The following is a 13,706-nucleotide window of genomic DNA, read 5'->3' on the forward strand; positions in this document are numbered from 1 at the left end:
TGGGGTCTGCACTACATTTTTTACTCTCGTTCTCACTATGGTTGTCAGCTGCCACGTGCAGAGCTGGCGTCCACTAATGCTCTGGCTCCGAGATCCGTGGAAACACGTTGGTCTACTTTCACATACCAGCTCCACCCAATATGTTTTGTTACTCAGGGACTCATCAGGGGCATGGAGCTGGATGCGACTTCATCCTAATACGCGTGATGTCTCCGCCCCTCATTTGCCATGGTAACTCTGCTTTCCTAGCAGTCTCGTCCTATCAGAGCCGGGCTCCGGCCTCTGAGCGGCAGGTCAGCAGGTCAGGACAGGGCGCTTTCAAATGCATTTCAATCCACAGGCAGTTCAGGAAAAAAAGGTGTTTTTTCCCTGTCCTAAGAGGAGCAAAGATAAAAAGCTCTCCGCACAGTTCTGCACAGTGCTCTCTAAAGACTGCATTTGCTCTGCCTCTGAAGACTAAGAATTGCAGGCAGTTCCTCTATTCAGTGCACACCAGTAAGGGCGCTCAGCTGGTCTGCAAGTTCCTTTGTTATTTTAACTCTTAACCTCCTTAGCGGTAACCCCGTGTGTGACACGGGGTAAGCCGCCGGAGGGTGCCGCTCAGGCCCTGCTGGGCCGATTTACTTAATTTTTTTTTTGCTGGACGCAGCTAGCACTTTGCTAGCTGCGCCAGCACTCCGATCGCTGCCGCCGCGCGCCCGATCGCCGCTATCCGGTGCGGCGCGCGGCCCCCCCCCCCCAGACCCCGAGCGCTGCCTGGCCAATCAGTGCCAGGCAGCGCCGAGGGGTGGATCGGGTCTCCCAATGACGTCTCGACGTCGCTGACGTCGGTGACGTCATCCCGCCCCGTCGCCATGGCGACGGGGGAAGCCCTCCAGGAAATCCCGTTCTTTGAACGGGATTTCCTGATTGGTGATCGCCGAAGGCGATCGAAGCGGGCGGGGGGATGCCGCTGAGCAGCGGCTATCATGTAGCGAGCCCTCGGCTCGCTACATGATAAAAAAATTTTTTTTTTTAAAAAAACTGCTGCGCTTCCCCCTGGCGGTATTTTTCATACCGCCAAGGGGGTTAATCACTGACTTCTGTCAGTGAGTCATCCAGGGCTGCTGCCACACTCCCAGAATGGAGTAGTAATTCAGCCCAGTCAAGCAAGGCTGGCCAACAGAGATTGGTATTCTAAGTTGAACGGGAAAGGTATATGTGGTGTGTGTGAGAGAGCAGCTCTGCGCCCCCCCTTCTGAATCCTGAACCTGTCTTCTAAAAAGTCAGGGAGACAGGCCATAAAGCCTTCTGTACTTCTCCCTACCCCCCTCCACTCCTAGTACTGATAAGGACCTGGACTTACAGGAATGACATTGTAGGGTCCTAATGCTGCTACTAGAGTAAAAGTAGCCATACATCTATTGATGATGGGCATATTCAACCAAGAGACAAATCCCTCTCTGATCAAATCTAATTAGAGACAGATCTGTCGGCTGCACATACACAGCAGGGCGATACCCAATCAGTTTCATGCTGAAATCAATCCACAATCATCTGAGTCCACCCCCCCCCCCCCCCCCAATGTGTTTTTATACATGACCTGTCCTGATGCCCATCCATCTTCCACTCCTCCATTTGCGCTTCACACGTCGCTGGCATTTAGCGCCCGTGATATCACACATGCGTCACACACAATATGCTGGTGGCATGTGAGCTACAAATGGAAGAGGAAAAAGCTGAAGACGGATGGGCACCATGCAGTGAACGACACAAGACAAGGAATGTATAAATGCACACGTGGGGGCACATTTATACACTTGTGGGAACTGTGCCAGGGGTTTTGCCGCGTTCATCACTCCCAGCACTTTACAAAGTACATAGTATGTCACTGACTGCCCTCTGATAAGCTCACAGTCTAATCCTACCGCAGTCAGTCTATTGTCCTACCATATTATTATTATTATTATTATATATTTATATAGCACTGACATCTTCTACAGTATTTTACAGAGTACATAGTCATGTCACTGACTGTCCTCAGAGGAGCTCACAGTCTAATCCTACCATAGTCACAGTCTATTGTCCTACCATATTATTATTATGTATTTATATTGCACTGACATCTTCTGCAGCACTTTACAGAGTACATAGTCATGTCACTAACTGTCCTCATAGGGGCTCACAATCTAATCCTACCATAGTCATAGTCTAATGCTCTACCATATTATTATTATGTATTTCTATAGCACTGGCACCTCCTGCAGCACTTTATAGAGTACATAGTCATGTCACTGACTGTCTCAGAGTAGATCACAGTATAATTTCTACCATAGTTATAGTCTAATATTTTCACTATAGGATTGTTTGGGGGGAAACCAGTGGACGTACTAGTATGTTTTGAAGATGTAGAAGAATAAGTGTCTGAATGAAATCTGGGGGCACTTAGACCTGGCTACCTATACAGAGGGCACCTACACCTGGCTACCTATACTGGGGGCACCTATACCTGCCTACCTAAAAACCCATAGCAACAAAAAGACTTCAAGTGATCCTTACTACTGATGATTACTGTATGCATGCCTAATGCAGTCCTATGGAGCAGCTCACTATATACACTGCCATGTAAAGAGGAACAATAACTGGGAGAGACAGGTCACAGATCCATGTCAGTGACATAGTTGTGGCTGATGGGAATGGGGGGGGCGCAGTTGGACAGCTCAGCCTCTGTTGGTGGTGGACCTTGTCCCGGCCCTGCCTCCTATTTTCGCCATGGCAACGTCATTCCCGTCTTCTCACTGGTGCTACTATTCAACTGAAAACTCCCGATGTGTGCTAAGCCCACAAGTGCTGCACCAACAGGTGATATCCTGGTTTTCAGGTGAATAGGAGAGTCAGTGAGGGGGTGGGAATGGCATTACCATGGCACAAGGGAAACCAGACTGCTATGAAAAAAGGGGAATGCTAATTGGAAGTGGTGCTACCATGGCAAGTGGGAGTGGAGACAGCACGCGGATTAGGATAAAGCTGCATCCAGCTCCACGCCCCTGATGAGTGACTGAGTGATGAAACATGGTGGGTGGAGCTGCTAATACCAGGGAGGTGGAGGATGACCACTGCAAATATTTTTTGTGTTCATCTGGCACCCAAATCACAACGGTATTTATTGTATATCGGCTTCAACCAGGGCCCATTTTTCCTTGTGCCTCTATTGCATGCACACCCGCAACTGCACCCCAGGGAAAGGGGGAGCAGAGGAACGCCCCCCCAAATCTGTTGTTATTCATCTGAGGCTTTATTTACCTAATAAGGACCAGATTTTTTTTTTTATTATGACCTAATATGCAAAATCCTAGAATTGCATAACTGTATGTTATAATCTTTTTAACGAGAAAAATAAAATTGTGTAACTTAGTCTTTACAATGAAAAAGATGAATATACCGTAAGCTGAACTGTTAAGCAAAGTACCATATCCTGTTTCTATGAATTGAAACTGCACACTTGTCTGATTTACAATTGCTGTCAATTTCTATAGCTGAAGTTTGACAACAGGCAACATTTATTTTCAGAGTTTTGGTGTAAGATTTGTACACAAGCTATATGGTTCTTGTCTGAGAATCTACCATGTGTACAGCAGCCCACGATCCCACATGATGCATCAGCAGATAATTTGGGCCAACCACAGGCTGAGGGCATTCTTCTTCAGCTCACCCTGCCTGCTCCATTCTGTTTTGCTTGATTGGTGATGTGTCAAGATCATGTCACGATTGTGTCGCTAGTGGTGCTCAATTTGGTGATCACCAATGCAGAGTCTTGGCAGCAGAGCTGTTACTCTCACCTGTCCCGCTGCTGTAGCTCCTCCTGTGTCTGGTGTCTTTCCTTCATGCCACAGGACTCCTCCTTCCTGTGCCTTCTTTCCTTGCAACAAAAGCTGCAGTTCAAACATTAGAGGTCCCGCGTGTATGCTGTCAGACCTCTGGTGTTACAGGAAGAGAAGACACAGGCAGTGGTGTTTCTAGGTAGTATGGCACCTATGGCAAACACTGTAAAAACAGCATCATTTCTAGTGTACATTTGTTATCATTGCCAGTGTTTTTTGACACAGAATAATTTTTGGGAATTCTCTCTTCTTCTTCCCTCTCTGTACTTTAATCTAATACTAGCCTAACCTTCCTCTCTTGACTCTTAACACTCTCCTTTCCCCTCTCCACTCCTAACGCTAACCTTCCCCAGCCGGTGAGCTGGGCGAAGGGTGAGGCTAATGACGCCGCCACTCAATTTCCCGGGGGCGTTAAATACTATTTCCCTCTAAGAGGGAGAACTACCCTTGTGCAGGGCACACACTATAGCCTTAGCGATATGGCGGTGGCCTGCTCCGGCACTCGGCAATAAGCGCAGAGCGTCAAAACCACTTACTTTGCCTAATTCTAACCACCCTCTTCTCCACTCCGAACAATAATCTTTCCCCACAATTCCAGATAATTAGTTTGAGCTCCGGATTTGGATTAAGACCATACAGGTCCCCAAGAAGACTAATTAATTTTTGCCCCTTCCTTTGCCCTAGCCCTCCTTGTCTATTGGTTGAAAGGGCGCTTAGGCAAGTTGGAAGATCTCAGTCCAACAAGAAATGAGAGGCTTCAACAATTCAATACTGCGGGAGAGTCTGTTGAGCTTTTATCTGCAGGCTGCACTACTGTTGTAAGACAATTGTGTTGTCTCCGGATACTAGAATCAAGCAGCTGGGTTACCCAAAAACCACAGTTTAAAAAGCCCCCCCGATACATAAATTGAGTAGCCATGGTCCTCTAGATATTAGAATTAAGTAGCCATGTGCCTCAAAATTAAATTGGCCCATGTTTCCAGATAAATGAATAAAGTGGTCAGATGCCTCCAGATAATTGATCAAGTAGTCACATGCCACCCAATAAAAATATTAAGTTGTCACAATTTTCCAGATAAAATAATTAAGTAGCCAGGTGCCTCACAATAACAAAAAAAATGCCAGGTGCTTCAAGATAAAATAATTAGGTAGCCAAGTGCGTCCTGTATGCATAAACTAATTAGCAATGTTTCCCAGATAATAGAATTAAATAGCCATGTGCCCATATATATCAGTATTAGGTAGCAAGATGTGTCTCTAGATATTAGGTAGCCATAGCTGTCACCCATTTAGCAATAGTTAGTAGTCCTGTGTGTCCCCTATTTAGCAGTAATAGATACAGTAAAGCATCAAGTTCTAAGTAGACTTTTGGTACTATAGAATCTAGGTGCTGGCTAGGTGTTGGCTGGGGTGGGTGGAAGGGCTAGGTGCTGTCTGGGTGTTGGCTGGAGTCGGTAGAAGGGTGAGTTACTGTCTGGGTGGTGGGCGCTGGCTGGGGTACCTTGGTTTTTGTCAGGGTACCCAGGTGCCAGCTTGGTGGTGCCTAAGCTTAACCCCCCTTGGTGGTGCCTAACCCTAAGACTTCCCCCCTGGTGGTGCCTAACCCTAACCCCCCTTGGTGGGGCCTAACCCTAAGACCCCCCTGGTAATGCCTAACCCACCCTTTGTGGCGCCTAACCCTAAGACCCCCCTGGTGGTGCCTAACCCTTAGACCCCCCCCTTGGTGGTGCATAACCCTAAGACCCTTCCTGGTGGTTCCTAACCCTAACCCCTCCCTGGTGGTGCCTAACCCCTCCCTGGTGGTGCCTAACCCTAAGACCCCCCTGGTGGTGCCTAACCTTAAGCCCCCCCGGTGATTACGATGACCTAACTTCTAGTAGTGCTTATTCGGATTCCGGGTATCCGAACTACCTGGATAATTCGAACTTTTACCGCTATCCGACCTCAGATTCGGATTCCGGATTTCTGTGCAAATCCGAATAGCACTATCCAGGTAACGCGGATATTTATCCGCAATCCGGATATCTGGTCACCTATTCACTTTATCCATAGAAACATTATCTGTATCCATCAGATTACATCAATCTATAACTGGCATATCAATAGCTGATAAAACTCATACCATAGGTCTGTTTGCTGATGATATAATACTATTTTTATCCAATCCTCTCACCTCACTTCAACAGGTGTGTGTATCCCTCCAAGAGTTTTCCTCTATTTCCTATTACAAAGTTAATGAACACAAATCACTATTACTAGACATTAACATACCAAAACAAACTCAAATCAGATATCTCTAGTAAGCTCCCCTTTCAATGGGCTAACTCCACCATTCCATACTTAGGTATCAACATCCCCAGATCGACAGATAAATTATACCAAACAAACTTTATTCCCTTATTAAAATCAGTCAAAAAAGAACTGGGTGTAATGACTCAGACAGAAACCTCCTGGCTTGGCAGGATTACTTCATTTAAAATGATTACGCTTCCCAAAATACAATATCTTCTGAGAACTGTCCACATTCAAAAACATAATACATTTTTTACCCAATTACAGAAATTCATAGCTGATTACATTTGGAGGGGTAAAAAACACAGAGTTTCATACAACACCCTGACTCTTATGAAAAAAAAAGGAGGCCTAGGTCTACAGCAGCCAACGACGGGCAAAGCATCTTTGAATCTGCAGCCGGGCTCCCCATTGGTCCGCTGTCTGAGCCATTTTATTGGTTCAGGCAGCGGACCAATGGGGAGCCCCGGCTGCAGATTCAAAGATGCTTTGCCCGGGCTCCTATGCAGACAGTAATTACAGTGTTAGATACACTGTAATTACATGACGGATTTTGCGGCGAGAGGCGTCGGGTGATCGGCGGAGGTATTTATAAGGAGAGGGGAGCCTTAGCAGAGCTGCGTGGGAGCTTCTAAAGTGTGCGGCGACCCGACGGGGAGCTCTGGGGGTATCCTTATTAAAGGAGACTCCCAGATGCTGTGGCGGCGACGTGCGTTTTGCAGGTCTAAGCTAACGCTCATGTCTGCCAGGAAGCATCGCTTCCTGGAGACATGATAAGGGTAATTGGATTCCGTGTTAAGAACTCGCTGGGCGATTATATCGCCCAAGCGAGTTCTTTTCCGCCTTGGGGGGTCTAAAGTTTAGTAAGATTAGGCAATGCCCCCATCGCCTAAGTTAAGAACTCGCCAGTGCTTAGCGCTGGCGAGTTCAGCAATAGAATATGGCCCTAAGTGTTTACAACATAAAGAAACACTCTACAAGATCTTCTTTAAATGGCAGCTGACCATTAAGCTTTATGTTGGAGGGTGTGTTAGGAAGTTGGAACAATCTTACACATATTATGGGAATGTCCACTGATTTGCCCCTACTGGTCTTCTATAAATTCTCTTCTCAATAAAATTCTAAAACTCCAATTCAATCTAAAACCTGAAATGGCTCTACTCCATCTGGACATGAATAAAATCGTAATAAACAGAAGACTGCAAGTCACACACATCTTATGCGCAGCTAGATCGCTTCTTTTATCTAACTGGGCTTCAGTGGATATACCATACCTTGTCCAATTGAAAACGTTAGTCGATTACAACATTTCACATGAGAAAAAATTGAGGATTAATGACAATCCACCACAAATACAATTTCCTGAGACCCTATTCGACATTAATTGGAAATCTTTGGTATAAAACTGGGATAGAACCCAATAACAACCCTCCATTCCAAATATATCTTATAATCATTTTGCACACCTAGCCTACCATCTATTTTATTTTAGCTCACTAGTTAAAATTCTGAGCATGGTTTGAAGACTGCATTCTACACCTCTATCACCCATAAGCCCTGAGTGTATAATATATTAGGATTCTTTTCCTATAAATATGGCTTCGTCCAAAAGCAGGATGGAGGCGCACCCATGCAAAAGAGGAATGTCTGTGTGCCTAAGCCTTGAGTCCCAGTACCATCGGGAGCCCTTAGTCCAGTTTGCAAGGAAGGCTGGCACTACAAAAATAAAATTCAGCTCTTTATTGGTTTGTCATTATTATTTATATAGCGCCGACATCTTACGCAGCGCTGTACAGAGTATATAGTCTTGCCACTAACTGTCCCTCAAAGGAGCTCACAATCTAATCCCTACCAGAGTCCTATGTCTATGTATGTATCATGTAGTGTATTAATCATAGTCTAGGGCCAATTTAGGGGGAAGCCAATTAACTTATCGGTATGTTTTTGGGATGTGGGAGGAAACCGGAGTGCCTGGAGGAAACCCACACAGACAAGGGGAGAACATACAAACTCCTTGCAGATGTTGACCTGGCTGGGATTCAAACCCAGCACTGCGAGGCGAGAGCGCTAACCCCTACGCCACCGTGCTGCCCATTAAAATGACGTGTAAGTCAGCAAGTAGTCAAAAATTGGCGATAGTCAAAAATTGGCGATAGCTGCTATCGCCAATTTTTGACTACTTGCTGACTTACATATCATTTTAATGCCAAACCAATAAAGAGCTGAATTTTATTTTTGTGGTGCCAGCCTTCCTATAAAAATGGCTAAAATCGGAAAACCAATGGTGACATCAATAATTGTTAACCTCCAGGTATTCTTAAGTTTTCTCTTATCACATTAATTATCTATGGAATCTGGTTTAGATTTCCTTTCCTATCCCCTATTTACCTTCCCTCCTCCCTGTTCTCCCTCCCCCAGATCCCTTAACTTTCCCTCTCTCTCTTTTTCCAAATCCAATCCAAATCCCAAAAAGCTTTATTGGCAGGACCAAGTACATTTAGCATTGCCAAAGCAAAACAAAACATTAACATGGGGGGGGGGGGGGGGGGGGGTTGTGGGAATAAGGGAAGTATATAGGTATACAGTCCATAGGAGTATGGAGGATGTAATGGATGGTATGGGAGGATGAGATATATAGTCCATAGGGGAGTATGGGGTTATACAGTCCAGGTGGTATCATGTTCCTCTCAGTTGGTTGCAGGCAGTGATATATATCGGCATGCTATTTGCAAAGTTTTTTCCCCTTCCCCCAGTAGGATGTAGAGTTTCCTCTCCTCATCTGTGGAGGTGAAATCTGGGATGTGGGCGGAGAGTCTATGGAAGTGGGCGGTCCTCAATGGTGTATATTTGTTGCAGTGTAGCAAGAAGTGGGCCTCATCCTCCAGGACCCCCTAGTCACATTGCCTGCACAGTCTCTCCTCCCGGGGCTTCCATGTCTGCCTGTGGCGCCCTGTCTCTATCTCCAGGTTGTGGGCGTTCAGACGGTACAGGCTCAAGGCCTGTCTGTCTTTGTGGTGGTGTAGCCTCTCCAGATATGGAGCCATTGTGTACTCCCTCTGTAGCGATTGGTAGATGATGAGTTTCTGGGAGTTCTATATGTCCCTTCTCCATTCCTCTAGGTATCGGTCCTTGCAGCTTTCTATCGTTCCTTTTATTTGGGCTTTTGTCAGCCTGTGTTGGTGGTCTTGGCTGGGCTGGCTGTTGACACTTTGTTTCAAAGCGCATGGTATGGCCTCGCCACCCTGGCTCAGTGAGGCTTTATGGTGGTAAGTGCTGGGGCTGCTGCTCTGTATATGCGCCCAGTATGAGAGCGCCCTCTGCTGGATAGTCAGCCATAGTGGGAATCTGCCTAGCTCTGCCCGGCAAGCTGAGTTTGAAGTGCTGCGATGGACTTGGAGAAGATACTTGCAGAACTCTAGATGGAAGATTTCTGTTGGGCTGGAGCCCCATTTTGATTGGTCAGGGTAGGTGACCGGCCCCCATACCTCACTGCTATAGAGCAGGATTGGGGTGATGATGCTGTTGGCGCTTTGAGTCCGCAAGGAGAAAAGCGCAATATAAATGTTATTTGTCTTGTCTTGTCTGTTGAATATCTTTACCCAGACTCTCATCGGTGGTTTTAGGTGGTAAAGTTGCCTTCTGTTGGCATAAAACGTTCTGCAGGCTTTTTCCTTCAGTGCCTCTACTGCTGGTTTAAAGCTCCCTGTTTGGTTATTTTCCAGTCCCAGGTAGGTGTAACTGTTTGTGGTCACCAGTGGGCAGCCATTTAATCTAAATAAGGAGGTGGGCGTTTTCTCTCTTTCTACCACATTTCAGCTCTTATATTAGGATGTAAAGTGTTCTTACTGACGGCTTATGTATTGACAACATCCCATGCCTAATTATATGTTCCTCGCATTTAAGCTGTTCGCCATGACCTTATCATATTGTTAAACTGTGCTTTCATTTTTTGTATTGTAACTGATTTGAATTTCCAATAAAAACTAAAGTTACAAAAAATCCACAAAAAGCCCTCTTACTAAAATGCTATGGAAAACAAAAGCTTGCTTTCTTAAAACAGAAAGTATTTGTGATAATTCAGGTTGGAGTGAACTCTGAGATGTCTCCTTGTTGTCCTTAGAAGCTAAACACACCTCCAGATCCGCTGGAATGCAATGATGTGTTGCTCTGGGCAAATACCAAGCTGACACATCATTGCAATCCAGCGGATCTGGAGGTGTGTTTAGCTTTCAAGGACAACAATTGGTGATTTGCATATTTCAGCAATGATGCACTGGGAGACCTCTCGAGGCTCACTCCAACCTGAATTATCACAAATACTTTCTTGATTATGTAAGGAGCGCAGGTGATACTGTTTAAAAGTTAAGTACCTTTATTAGTAAATGTTTTCAAACCAGAATATATCCTCAGACTAATTCCCCATGCATTACCCACTTACACACAAATGCATACATGGGAGTTGTGCGGTGCCTTATAAAAATGGGTTTATAAAAACATTTCATATAAAAAATAGCAATCTCTGCTCATAACATCCAGTTCCTGGTTGGAATATGTCCAAATGTCCAAGGACAAAACAATCACTGGTACCCCTTTGGGCGATTAACAATCAGGGTGCATACAAAAATAGAGGAAGACTTGGATATTTCAACCAACATCTGACTATATATCACCTGTATCTGTGCTGGTTCAATGTCTTCCTCACTGCGGTGTCCACATGCGCCCTTGCTGTGCAAAGATCAATCACCTGATGTACTCTGATGCTGTAGCTTGTGTGATCAAAGAACGGCGCATCCACCGTGTTCGTTTACAAGTCTCACGGGCAGCGCGTTCATTCGTGCTCTCCGCCGTAAGGATTCCTCTACCGTAGCGTCACTCCAGAAGGCGCACGGCAATTCCCGCGAGAACTCAGTCCCCACCAGTGTTGTGATCCGCAAGGATGTGGAAGTCTGACTCTCGTGCGTTCCAATCCAGTGCACGGCAATTCCCGCGACAACTCAGTCCCCACCAGTGTTGTGATCCGCAAGGATGTGGGAGTCCGACTCTCGTGCGTTCCACTCCAGTGCCCTTACACTTCCTGGTCAGTCGGCAACTTGGTTTGCTCCACGAGGACCCACAATTAGAGTCATAGATGGGTACACTCTCCTCTTTAGGTACTTTAACAGTCTCTGGGGCGCCCCTCCAGACTTTAGATTGTCATGTTTCGACGATTACGATCGTCTTCATCAGAATCTGTACGTAAGTGGTATGTGTTCACCTCCATCTTTAAATAGTGTGTTAACTCCTCCTCTTCCCCAGCAATCCCTTTCCTGATACATCTTCATTAACTCTTTGTTATTTGGACACATCTTGATTTTCTTATAGTCCATCCTTTACCATATAGATTACAAAAATGGATATAATATCCCATGGATTTGACCACATTCGTAAAGGAAAAAACATTTATATATAAAGGCTCATAAGAAATATAAAAAACTACCTATTACGTAAGGAGAATAAAAGTAAATATAAAATATGCATAATGACAATAGTATTTTTCAAAAAGACAACCTGCCACTACTCCCAAAAAAAAAGAAAGAAGAGCACCGCACCCTTCCCCATACATTCCACTCAACAACATTAATTCGTTCCTGTCTTATAAAAATCCAAATATTTCCATCTCCTCGTTTAATTCCCTCGGGATTACAACCTTAAAAAATCCCTCTCGTTTTCATCCAGCCAGTGAGGCAAGTAAAGAAATGTTGCTTTTTGAGAGAAGTATAGAACAGGGCTTGAGGAAAATAAGATCTGGACCCCCCTCCCTGAATAATTTATCTAAGAAAGAAAATCAGGCACTAATGGACCTGCAGGACAATAAACAAGTGACTATTCGACCGGCAGATAAAGGGGGGGGGGGGGGGGGAGTTGTCATACAAAACACAGACGACTACAAACAGGAGGCATATAGACTACTAGACGATGAAACAACATATAAACGTCTGAAAGGAGATCCGAGTAACACTTTTGGTAAACAAATGGAAATGATATTGAAAGAGGCTAAACAAAATGGGATACTTAAAGATAAGGAATTTGAATTCATTAATATCACATATCCCAGAACAGCAGTGTTTTACCATCTACCAAAGGTCCATAAGTCGGTGGTGGATCCTCCAGGTAGGCCGATAGTGTCCGGAATAGGGTCCCTCACTTCCAATTTATCTAGATATGTGGATACGTTCCTTCAGAAATATGTCCGTGGCACCCCGGCCTATCTGGAGGATTCGAGACATGTTCTAACTCTTTTGGGGGATATTGAATGGGAGGATAACTGGATACTGGGAACCATGGATGTTACGGCCCTATATACTATAATCCAACACGAACATGGAATTCAGGCAGTTGAGTACTACCTGGATCAGGACCCGGATTTAGAGGCTGAACAAAAGCAATTTATTGTGGATTCCATCAGGTTTATACTGGAGCATAATGCCTTTCAATATGAGGGAGAGTGGTTCATCCAGACGAGTGAGACGGCGATGGGGACCAGGTTCGCTCCGAGTTACGCTAATTTGTTCATGGCCCATTGGGAGTTGAACAACATCCAGGGACCATGCGGACCGGGGGCGAGCCTGGTCCTCTGGAAAAGATTTATAGACGACGTCCTATTCGTCTGGAGGGGCACTGAAACCTCACTTCAGACTTTTCTGACTGGTGTCAATAGAAATAACAGAAATATAAAGTTTACCTCAGTAACCAGTCGAGAATCAATTAACTTTTTGGATCTAAAAATATACGTGGAAGACTGTCAAATAAAAACATGTACATATAGGAAACCCACAGATGTAAATGGGTATATACTTGCCACAAGTTGCCACTTACCAGCATGGCTTAATAATGTTCCTAAGGGACAATTCATCAGACTTAAACGAAATTGTACTGATGATATTAAGTATAGAGCAGAGAGAGATGAATTGTGTGAGAAGTTTAGAGAAAAAGGTTATGAGGATAATGTAATTGAGAAAGCAAACTCTGATGTGGATCAATTGAAGCGAGAGGATCTGTTAAATAAAAAGAATAAGGTTATAAATGGGGACCATTCTCTGAAAATTAACCTCAAATATTGTGCACAAAGCTTTCTGGTGAAGAAATTGATCAATAAGCACTGGGGTCTCCTGAGGGAAGATAAGATACTTAATGAGTTATTACCAGAACAACCTGAGTTTATCTACAGAAAACCAGGTAATGTAGGCCTCAGAATAACAACTGCAGCGGTAAAACTGAGTAAGAAAAATCAAATACCACATGGAGGTTTCTCAAGATGTGGCAGATGTAAAAACTGCCGCAGCACTAGGGGCTATCCAAAGGTTAAAACAGTAGAAGGACCATATGGGGGGTATAATATAGATGGACTGATTACCTGTGACAGCAAGGGCGTTATCTACTGCTTGATTTGCCCATGTCAGAAAAAATACATCGGCCGTACAAAAAGGGAGCTCCACAAAAGAATAGGAGAACACTTTAATAATATACGCAAAGGTTGGGAGGAACATCCTCTGTCTAAACACTATAAAAAATACC

Source organism: Hyperolius riggenbachi, chromosome 8 (genome assembly GCF_040937935.1).
Source record: "Hyperolius riggenbachi isolate aHypRig1 chromosome 8, aHypRig1.pri, whole genome shotgun sequence".
NCBI lineage: Eukaryota > Metazoa > Chordata > Amphibia > Anura > Hyperoliidae > Hyperolius > Hyperolius riggenbachi.